The 10,779-nt window shown below is 38.6% G+C and overlaps 1 pseudogene; it reads right to left on the reverse strand.

Annotated features, from left to right (window-relative positions):
- Positions 1-1,706: 1,706 nt before the first annotated feature.
- Positions 1,707-1,827, reverse strand: LOC129680181 (small nucleolar RNA SNORA17; annotated as a pseudogene).
- Positions 1,828-10,779: the final 8,952 nt, after the last annotated feature.

Consider the following 10,779-nt stretch of genomic DNA (forward strand, 5'->3'; position numbering starts at 1 on the left):
ATCACTTAAAATGATTGTTAATGAATATATATTTGTTATTAGTTGGAGGTCTAACAGCACTTTTACCAGATAAAAATAAATGCATGAAGGAGTACACTGAGCCAAGAGATACCTAATGGAAAAAAATAAAATCAAACCTTGTTAAAAATTGGTGATGAGGGCAAAACCAGGAATAGCAATTAAATTTAATTTCATTATTTTATTTACCTATTTTTAAACTTTTAATTTTGTTGTGAATTTCATATCAGGTCTCCCAATCCCACTCATCTCCCCCTCCTCTCAAACCCACCCTTCACTTTGAAACTTCTCCAACAGAGAAAACACATTTTGGAAGTTCCTTGCTTTCAAAGGTTCATTGCAATGACTCTTGGTGTGGTATGAAACTTCTGGCTTCTGCTGCTCTATCACTACTGGTCCTTCACTGGGATATCCTCTCACATATCCTATTTTTGGCTTTTCTGTGGATCCTATAGTTTGGATCACGCACTGCAACAGTTCATAGATGGGGCAGAATTTGGGGTTTGCCAATACGAAGCCCTGGATTTGGGCCCGAGAGGTATCTGAGCTGGTCAGCCTCCTGCCTGTCTTGACCTTATGCTCTCAGGACCAGCTTACCAGCAACCACAGCAAAAAGGGCCAGCTCTACCTTGATTCCCAAGCAAAGTTTAGGACCCACTCTCACTCTCCTGAGTGTTGCAGCTGGTGAAAGACATGCCAATTCTTCCACTCTTACGACCCAGGGTCCAGCTCTCCCATCTGTCATAGATGGTGAGGGATGAGGGAGGGGAGGAGGCTTTCTTTGGAGTGCTACAGAAGGTGAGGGGCAGGGACGGCCCTCCTGTTCCCATGATCTGAGGTCAGTTCTCCTGCCTGCCATCGGTAGCAATAGATGTGGAGGATTCTCCCTCTCAGTCATATCACCACACAGAAGACAGGTGGCCAGGCCTGCTCTCCAACGCTCGTACCCTGAAGTATCATCTGCACCCCTGCCACCAGGGTCAGCACTATTGTGCTGTCCAGGAGAGATGAAGGGCCCTCTCTTCCTGAGTGCTGGAGCTGGTGAGAGGCAGGACCAGCTCTGCAATGTGTGCGGCAGCTCTCCTTAGTTCTGCAGCTGGCTAAGGGTGAGTGTGCTCTCACGCCTCCAGCTGACTTCTCCCACCATGCCCTGGTGAAGGGTGGAGCCAGTTCTGCACAGCCCACAGACATCAACATGTAGGGACGTGGGGGCTTAGATGACATTAGAAGCTAATCACATCAGACTGTTCCTCACTACCCTTAAGTCTTCAGTTCTTCCACTCCTCAATTTGCCCACACTCTCCTTTTTATCTTTCTATTCTATTTTTTTTTTCACTACTTACTTGTTCGCAGTAGAGGTGCCTAGAGTCTCTGAGTGTCTGAGGTCACGTTAGGAGTAGTCTCAGGAAAAGGTCATCTCAGGCACTGTCTGTCTCCCTCTTCCATCCTGTATGGTGCCAGACTAGTGGTAGTCTCAGGCTAGCTCCGGGTCCAGGTTCCATGGAGCTCATCTGATGGAAGTACTCAGGCTCGCTCCTTACCCTGCCCACCCACGTGGCCTCTTGAGGGAGTCGTCTCATGATTCCAAGCAGGGTTCTCCGAGTCTCCAGTTTGCTCCCCGTCCTGTGCGCCCATCCAGGCCTGCCTAGTGTTGGCTAGTGGTCATCTCAGGCTCCCTTTTCTCAAGGAATAATAGGCTACCAATCATTCAGATGTCCATAAGTCAGAACGCCGAGCAGACATAACCTCCTTCTTTTCTGCCCCCACTGATGTGACACAGCAGCCACACCTGCAGCATGCAGAGACAGGCTTAGTTACCTATTATAAACACCATTCGGGAATCACATTTCTGAAGAGGAAGCAGAAAGCTGTGAAGCTGTAACGGAGTAGAGGTAATACCTAAAGTGATTAAACACTAGTTCTCAGAAAATAAAACACAGGGATTTGCTTACGGTGTATAGTATGAACTACTAAACCCAATGAGACAGGAAAATAGAGGCTACTTTGTAAATGAATAACAAACAAATGATTAAGGCTCAGAAAGGATGCTTACCAAGTTCAATTGTGCCACCTAAGTCCAACTCTTCATCTGAGATGTCAGTCTTCTCCTATAGTGCTTTGCCCAGGCCTTAGTGCTTCATGACTCAAGGCAAAATTTTACAGATGAATTCCTCTTTATATCTCATTCAACCTCTTTCTTTAGAAACTTTTAATTAGTTCCCTACTCTGAGTGGTCATTACTACTTGTTATTAAGTATTAAGAGCCATCGCTGTTCACTTCTCCCTAGCACACCTCTCCTCAAACACCACACTCTGAGACTTCTCATTTGAGTTGTTTGTTTCTTCACCAGTGGGCAGTGGAGCTTTCCTAATGACCTTTACTCATTTGAAGGTTTTTTTTTTTTTTTTCTTCAGTGCACAACTCAAGTAAAACAAAAGAGAAATTTCATTAGGAATTCCCCAAGGGCTTGCTCCTTCCAAGAACATAACTAGTTCTCTGCTCACTATCTCCCCTCCTCCCCTCCCCTATAATAAGGAACTCTCTTTTGTGGAAAAATCACCATAGTCTAATTATAGAATAGGTCATTCTCTTTCTCCAATCCATCACTTTTCTGGATATTAACCATCCGATCCTCCAGTGCACAATAGGTGTGTAACTGATTCCTATATGTTGAAAAATGTAATAAATTAGTGTAATAACCAGAGTGGTGAAAAGAGGGTAAAGTATAGTTTATATGCTACTGAACATTGACAAAGAGTATGAAAAGTTCTCAAGTGAGTCAAATATTCAAAATGATAATGAAATAGTGTTTTATAAAGGGTACACACATCACTATTAGAAGCCACCTATGGACTGATATGTAACAGAACTCACACATCTAATATCACTGCTTATAGCATGTTTGCCAAGCTTGTTTTAGCTACTCATGTGTACTCATTCTTTCAAGCATTCACTATGATTCTATCACGTTCACTTGGTTCTCATCTCCACTTTGCTGGGGATGGGGAGAGACAAGTGCAGTAGCCAACATGATAAGCTATGTGGTTACACTCTGGGGAATGCTTCCTAAATGAGTGTACCATGGTACAACATGATACAGAGGCATATTCTCAAGACATAAGATTTTCTTTTATACATATAAACTTTTCAAAGAGTATGTCGTCATTAAACTGAATCCTAATGAAAACTGTGAAACAGGGGAAGCAACATTCTATTTCAAGTTTGAAGAACTAAGTAGGGTATGACATCATGCACAGCTTACCCCTTAGCCGACACCATACAAAGACAGACAGAGGGAATAAGCCTGAACTGCCCAATGTTCTGAACAGTGATTGACAAAGAATGATTATGGCTTGCTGCTTATCTCTTACACCTTGTCAGTGTTGTCTACTAGCCCAGATCAGCGACTTACTGCTTCCAATCTGAAGAAAGATGATGTATTTCTCATAAAGAACATTATTGAGGAATCTTTGTTCTACTACAACAAGAAAAAAAGTGTTATGCATTGACCTCCTTAGCTTCCTAGAAAACTTTGTGCCATCCTGAGCAAGCAGACACACAGCAAATATATTTGAAGCCAGAGCTTATTACCACAGCTTTGAATATTGTTAATCTACCCAGTATAGGAACCATGAAAATCTTCACCATGGATGACTTCTTTTGGAAAGAGCAAGGCTATTTTCAAAAAACTCAAATGAGATACTAAAATAGTTTTATTTTTTTCTACCTTTGAAGATGATGAGGCTAAATACATGGAACTATGTTTTGATTTTGTTGTTACTGAGAGAGTAAAACCAAATGAAGCTTAAGAAGAAGAAATGGTACATCATGGAATAAAATTTCAAGGGTGACTAAACTGTTTCAGAACATATGGTTTGGAAGAAGGTCACAGAAGTGTTTCTAAATCAAGGAGACCAAGGCAAGAGCAATCAAAACTGTATATTGCGAGATAAAGTGTTCGTATCAGAAACAAAGGCACGGAGACAGCCCAGTGAATGCTGTGAGCTGATAGGGATGGAGCTCATCAGCCTTGAGTCAAATCGCCTGACACTGCAAAATAAAAACTAAAAGACCAAGAACTCAGATGCTTAATTATATGTTTCATGATGGAAAACCTAATTTTGCTTCTTTCTGCTCATTGTAAAGACCAGTGTCTTCCTCTACAAGGAAAATCTTTAGAATTGTGGGTTTTAAAGCATGAAGATGGAAAATAATCTACAAATCCCACCAGTTTGGCAGTTGATCAATTATTAATTCCTCCTTATAGTAGACACAATACAACAACAATGGCAACAAAACTACAAAAAGTATATTACGAATTTGCTACTTTATCCCAACATTAATAATATATATATTATCCATTGTATTAAAATTTGATAGTGTTGTGGCTTTTATCAAATTTTTTTCAAAATAAAAGTATAGAGTTATCATACTTATGGAAAGGATAGGAGCTCTACAAGGACCAAATATATCTGGGCACAGGGTCTTTTCTGAGACTGACACTCAACCAAGGACCATCTATAGATATAACCTAGAACTTCTGCTCGGATGTGGCCTGTGGTAGCTCAGTAACCAAGTAGTTTTCCAAAGTAAGGGGAACACGGACTATTTCTAACAGGATCTCAAGGGCAGGCTGTTTGACACCCCCCCCCCCCCAGGGGAGGAGCAGTCTGTTAGGCCACAGAGGAGGACTTTGCAGCCAGCCCGAAGATACCTGATAAAACAGGGTCAGATGAAAGGGGAGGAGGTCCTCCCCTATCAGGGGACTTGGAAAGGGGCAGGGAGGAGACCAGTGAAGGAGTATGGGGTTGGGGAGGGAATGAGGGAGCGGGATACAGCTGGGACACAGAGTTAACAAAATGTAACTAAAAAGAAAAAAATAATAAAAAAAAAGAAAAAGAAAAAAAAAGTATAGAGTTAAAGAATTACAAGCATTACGGACAAGTTCTCTTTTCTTATGAGAGCTACTGTTAGCGACTGTAAGTCTCATTCCAGAGTGTTAAGAGAACCTTTGACCCAGAAGAAAAGAGAAAGCCTGGGACTTTGTCTTACTAGAACAAACTGGTCATCAGCCTTGAACCAAGAACCTGAAGAGCAACAGTGTTACTCACTGAACTAGAATGAAAAACTCTGATAGAGATTCCTATGAGCTTCAAAAACATGTGATCTGTTTTAGTGTCCACATCCTGTCCCTGAAAAGCATATATGAGTGATTATTAATGGAGGACACACTTGCTTTAGAAACTGCTGTTTTCCCAGAGAAGTAACTGTATTAACTTTAAATTTCACTAATTTAAGATGCATAGTGTCATTTTTAGATGAACCCTAAAAGAACAGAAGACCACATCCTAAATTACAAAGAAAATATTCACTGAACTCATAAGAGAGAAGTAAAAAGTAAAGAAAATGAAAATACGGATTGGTATGCATTCTCATATACGCCTTACTCGAATAAATAAGTTTTATAATAAAACAGTATGAATTCAAGACTTTAATCATATTTAATATGTATTAATTACTTTTCATATATATTATGAAAATATCCACAAGTCTATACACATCTTTGATGAGAAAACCTAAAGTGCCAGGATATCATCAATTTGAGAACTATCAAGGGAGAAAGTATGATATAAAAGGACCAAAGTCATACTGTTTCTGTAATGATTAAATGTCAGATGACTCAAAAATCTACTGTCAGGTAATTAAAAAGGAATCATTCTATATAAAGCATATCCAATTTATTAAAAGGATATTAAAAATGTAATCTTATAAGCCTTTGGTGAAACAGAATTTAAGTACGTAAAACTGTAAATTTTTAAGTATTTATTGAAACTGTTTATGTAAGGTAAAAATTGATATCAATGAAATAAAATAACTAAGTATTTCATAGTAAATTGTTTCAACACACTTTTCATTAGGTGATAGAGACTAGTGAGGACATGACTAAGAAAAAAAGAAGCTTGATTTTATATAAATGACTCAATTGTAAGGTATGTATCCTAAAAAGTATATATGTTATAATATACATATATGTAATTCAAGCTTTTTCAGCCACGCCTTCTCTAGTCTCAATCTCTTTCTGAGAAACTTATTACTGTTATATATGTTATGTGGGTGTGTAATACAGTTAAATCCTAAAACATGTCTTTCAAAGTTTATACTGAGTAAAGGGCCAACTATTTTCTTTAAAAATCTTATTAGACAGTATGCTTTTATGACAAGAATATTAAAGAAATGTGTACTATCCAACAAAACAGATCACCAAGTGCATGAAAACTTCAAAATAAAAATACGAGTAAAACAGATCTTGAAAGAAAAATGCTCAACTTCGTATGGAGAAACAAAAAAACCCACAATTTCCAAAACGATCCTGTACAACAACACATCATCTAGAGGTAGCTCCATCCCTTATCTCAAGCTGTACTACAGAGCAATAGTAATAAAAACGGCATGGTATTGACATAGAAACAGAAAGGAGGATCAATGGAACCGAATAGAAGACCCAGAAACACCTATGAATACTTGATTTTTGATAAAGAAGCCAAAACCATTCAATGGAAAAAAAGACAGCATCTTCAACAAATGGTGCTGGTCCAACTGGATATCTACACGCAGAAAAATGAAAATAGATCCATATTTTTCACCCTGCACAAAACTAAAGTCCAAGTGGATCAAAGACCTCAACATAAAACCAGATACACGAAAGCGGTTAGAAGAAAGAGTGGGAAAGGGCTTGGAACTCATTGGCACAGGAGATAACTTCCTGAACAGAACACCAACAGTACAGGCTCTAAGAGCAACAATCAATAAATGGGACCTCATGAAACTGAAAAGCTTCTATAAAGCAAAGGACACTGTCATCAGAACAAAACGGCAGCCTGAAGACTGGGAAAGGATCTTCAATAACCCTATATCTGACAGAGGGCTGATATCAGGAATATATAAAGAACTAAAGAAATTAAAAAGCAGTACATCAAGCAATCCAATTAAAAAATGGGATACAGAGCTAAGCAGAGAATTCTCTGTAGAGGAATATCGAATGGCAGAGAAACACCAAAAGAGATGCTCAACGTCCTTAGCCATCAAAGAAATGCAAATCAAAATGACACTGAGATCTCACCTTACACCCATCAGAATGGCCAAGATGAAAAACTCAAGGGACAACACATGCTGGAGAGGTTGTGGAGAATTGGGAACCCTCCTCCACTGCTGGTGGGAATGCAAACTTTTATAACCACTTTGGAAATCAATCTGGCGCTTTCTCAGACAACTAGGATTAGCGCTTCCTCAAGAGCCATCTATACCATTCCTAGGCATATATCCAACAGAAGCTCAAGTACATAACAAGGACATTTGCTCAACCATGTTTGTAGCAGCTTTATTCGTAATAGCCAGAACCTGGAAACAACCCAGATGTCCTTCAAAAGAGGAATGGATACAGAAATTGTGGTACTTTTACATAATGGAATACTACTCAGCAATTAAAAACAAGGAAATCATGAAATTTGCAGGCAAATGGTGGGATCTAGAAAAGTTCATCCTGAGTGAGGTATCCCAGGAGCAGAAAGACACACATGGTATATACTCACTTACATAGTCCTATAAGATAGGATAAATATACTAAAATATATGCACCTAAAGAAGATAAACAAGAAAGCAGACACGGGGTAAGGTGCTCAATCCTCACTTAGAAAGACTGATAGGATGGACATGGGAAGTAGGAGAAGACAAGTAACAGGACAGGAGCCTACCACAGATGGCCTCTGAAAGACTTTACCTAGCGGTCTATCAAAGCAGATACTAAGACTCATAACCAAACCTTCGGCAGAGTGCAGGGAATCATATGAAGGACGGGGGAGCTAGTAAGACCTGGAGAGGACAGGAGCTCCACAAAGACCAAATATATCAGGGCACAAGGTTCTTTCATGAGACTGTTTCTCCAAACAAGAACCATGTATGGATACAACCTAGAACCCCTGCTCGGATGTAGTCCACGGTAGCTCAGTATCCAAGTGGTTTTCTTAGTAAGGGAACAGAAACTATTTTGGACATGAATTCAATGACTGGCTCCTTTACCTCCCCCCCCCATGGGAGTAACAGCCTTGCTAGGCCACAGAGGGGGACATTGCAGCCAGTCCTGAAGATACCTGATAAGCTAGGGTCAGATGGAAGGGGAGGAGGTCCTCCCCTATCAGTGGACTTGGAAAGGGACAGGGAGGAGATGAAGGAGGGAGGGTGGGAATGAGAGGAAATGAGGGAGGGGGCTATGGCTGGGATACAAATAAATAACCTGTGATTAATATTTAAAAAAATAATTGAAATCTTTTTTAAAATATATATAAAATTAGGAGTTTATTATTATGTCAATGACCAAATTTTTCCTTATCAGCATCTGAGCTTTAGCCATTCACAGTTTAGAATCTGATTTAAGAACATGTATGCATATCCCTGAGCCATTAAATAAGGCAAATGTCTAGCCTCAACTAATGTTCAACTCTTGTTATGTGTGATTTCCTTTCTCTGTCTATGAGTACTGCCTTTCCATATTGATAGGTGAAACCCTAAACACCTTAAAATTCTTGAGTGTGGCCTGAATTGCTAAATACTTACCTTAGGGAAAAAAAAATGTTAAAAACTATGTTAAGCATTATAAAACTTGGCGATCACTAATATGAATAGTGAAAAACACATAATAGTGACAAAACAAGTTTCTTTAGCTGAAACTTCTAGGTTTACTGTTCCTACATTTTTTTCAGAGTTTGGTTACCACAATAGATTCTGTCTGAAGTGTTTCCCATTGGCTCATATATTTTGAAGCCTGGTTCTTAGTTTGTGATTCTGTTTGGGGAGACCGTGGATCGCTTTGGAAAGAGAACATGGTTATTCGATGTGGGCTCGAGTAGTCGACATTTAAGTTCTCTCCGTCAGCCCTGCTGCCCGTCACGGCGTCTTACATCCTCCTTTACAAGCTGTGATGTGTTGCTGCTTCCCCCGCACTGCTTTTTGTGAAGATACCCCGACACCATCCACACCTCCCCGTCAGGATGGAAGGTATCTTTAGGAGCCATTAACCAAACCTCTGTCCCTTGAGTTCCTTTTGTCATATAGTTTGTCACAGTGACATAAAAATAACACAAATGATTGCTCCCTAACCTGATATATTGATAATGGTAGAATTCTAGACCTGCAGTGACAACCACGTCTTTGCAGGAAGAGGAACTGGGGTGCGGCGACGCTTACTAACACTCTCTTCAAGCAGATGTTGAGCAGATAATCACGTAGACCTTGGAAAACCCATCTTTCAGAACTATGAAACAAAGAAAGTTTTATTCCTTATAAATCGCTAGGCTTGAGTATTTGCTTATATCAATAAAGAGCAAATTAGGACAGTTGATTAAGGATAGCAGTTTTTGGAATAACCAGATAAATATAAGAGAGAGAAATAACACATGCAGAAGCCTTTTGCCACACACACACACACACACACACACACACACACACACACTGACAAAAATTGTTTTGGAGAACAGGTAGATGGTGTTTAATAATCAATGATATTTTGGGTAGTTATCTACCATGTTAAAAAATGACAAAGAATTTCCATAATCCCGCTTAACTAAAACAATCCATAGATTACTTGAATATATTGCTATACCTGTTTAATTAACAAAACTTTAAAAATAACTGGTCACGTGTGAAGAAGTCATTATTAGGCAAAATACAAAAGAACAAAATATAAATAAATGTATAGATTAGATTACAATATTTGGGTATTATTTATAATTTAGCCGTTAAAATGAAACATTGTAAAACTCATTAATGCCAATGGTTTACTATACAGAATGTTCATAGAACCCTTAGAGATATAAGACAGTTAAAAAGAGATAAAATTGGAAAGACATTTGATCTTTCTTTTTACAACAAAGGGAATATAGCTGGTTGGAAACAGTTGAGAAGATATTCACCACATCGGAATCAGAGACCAGTAGAAGAATTGTCTATTCACACCAATAAGACCAAGAAAATTGAAAAATTCCAGCAATGACAGAAGGTAGTAAGAATGAAGAACAAAATAATTCTCACTCACCAGAAGTGGGTATATAAATTGATGCTACTGTTTTGGGAAAATAGTCCAGTTGTTTTTGAATAAAATACATGTTAGTCACACCAGAATTTAACCAATTCAGTCAAAGCAATAACACCAAGCAAAGAGTGAATTCACAAAAATGTTAGATGGGGTTAATTACTCTGTAGATGGCACAGAAATATATTCTGAGAAAAAGCATACAGAAGTCCTCAAAATCAATAAGAATTAATACTTTATTTATCTAAACCAATAGAAGGAAATACTACAGAAATCAGGGCTTAGAAATTGACACGGCAGGATCACACGCACACACACCACCACACCTACAGAGTATGAGAGGCAGAAAAAATGTAGTAGTTAAAAATATACTTATTATAATGAATTCAAATCATATATCTATTTTTCTAGAAATGAAAGTCTTAATGTTAATTAATTCAGTCATCAGTTACTAAATTGAATTTCAGAGAAACAATAGAGTTTAATAAAATATAGCAAAAATGACAGATGGCCACTGTTTATCCATTACAATTATATTTTTCTCAAGCAGGAAAAAAAATCTATCAGAGGAGGCAGCATTCAGATAGGCTTTTCCTCATAAAACCAGTACAAATTCTTAACAAGCTTGTGAAAAAGATATACAAAGTTACTGAGAGTCTGAATTGTAAAAGTTAAT

The sequence above is a fragment of the Psammomys obesus genome, unplaced genomic scaffold, assembly GCF_907164565.1.
Source record: "Psammomys obesus unplaced genomic scaffold, mPsaObe1.curated_primary_1811, whole genome shotgun sequence".
Lineage (NCBI taxonomy): Eukaryota > Metazoa > Chordata > Mammalia > Rodentia > Muridae > Psammomys > Psammomys obesus.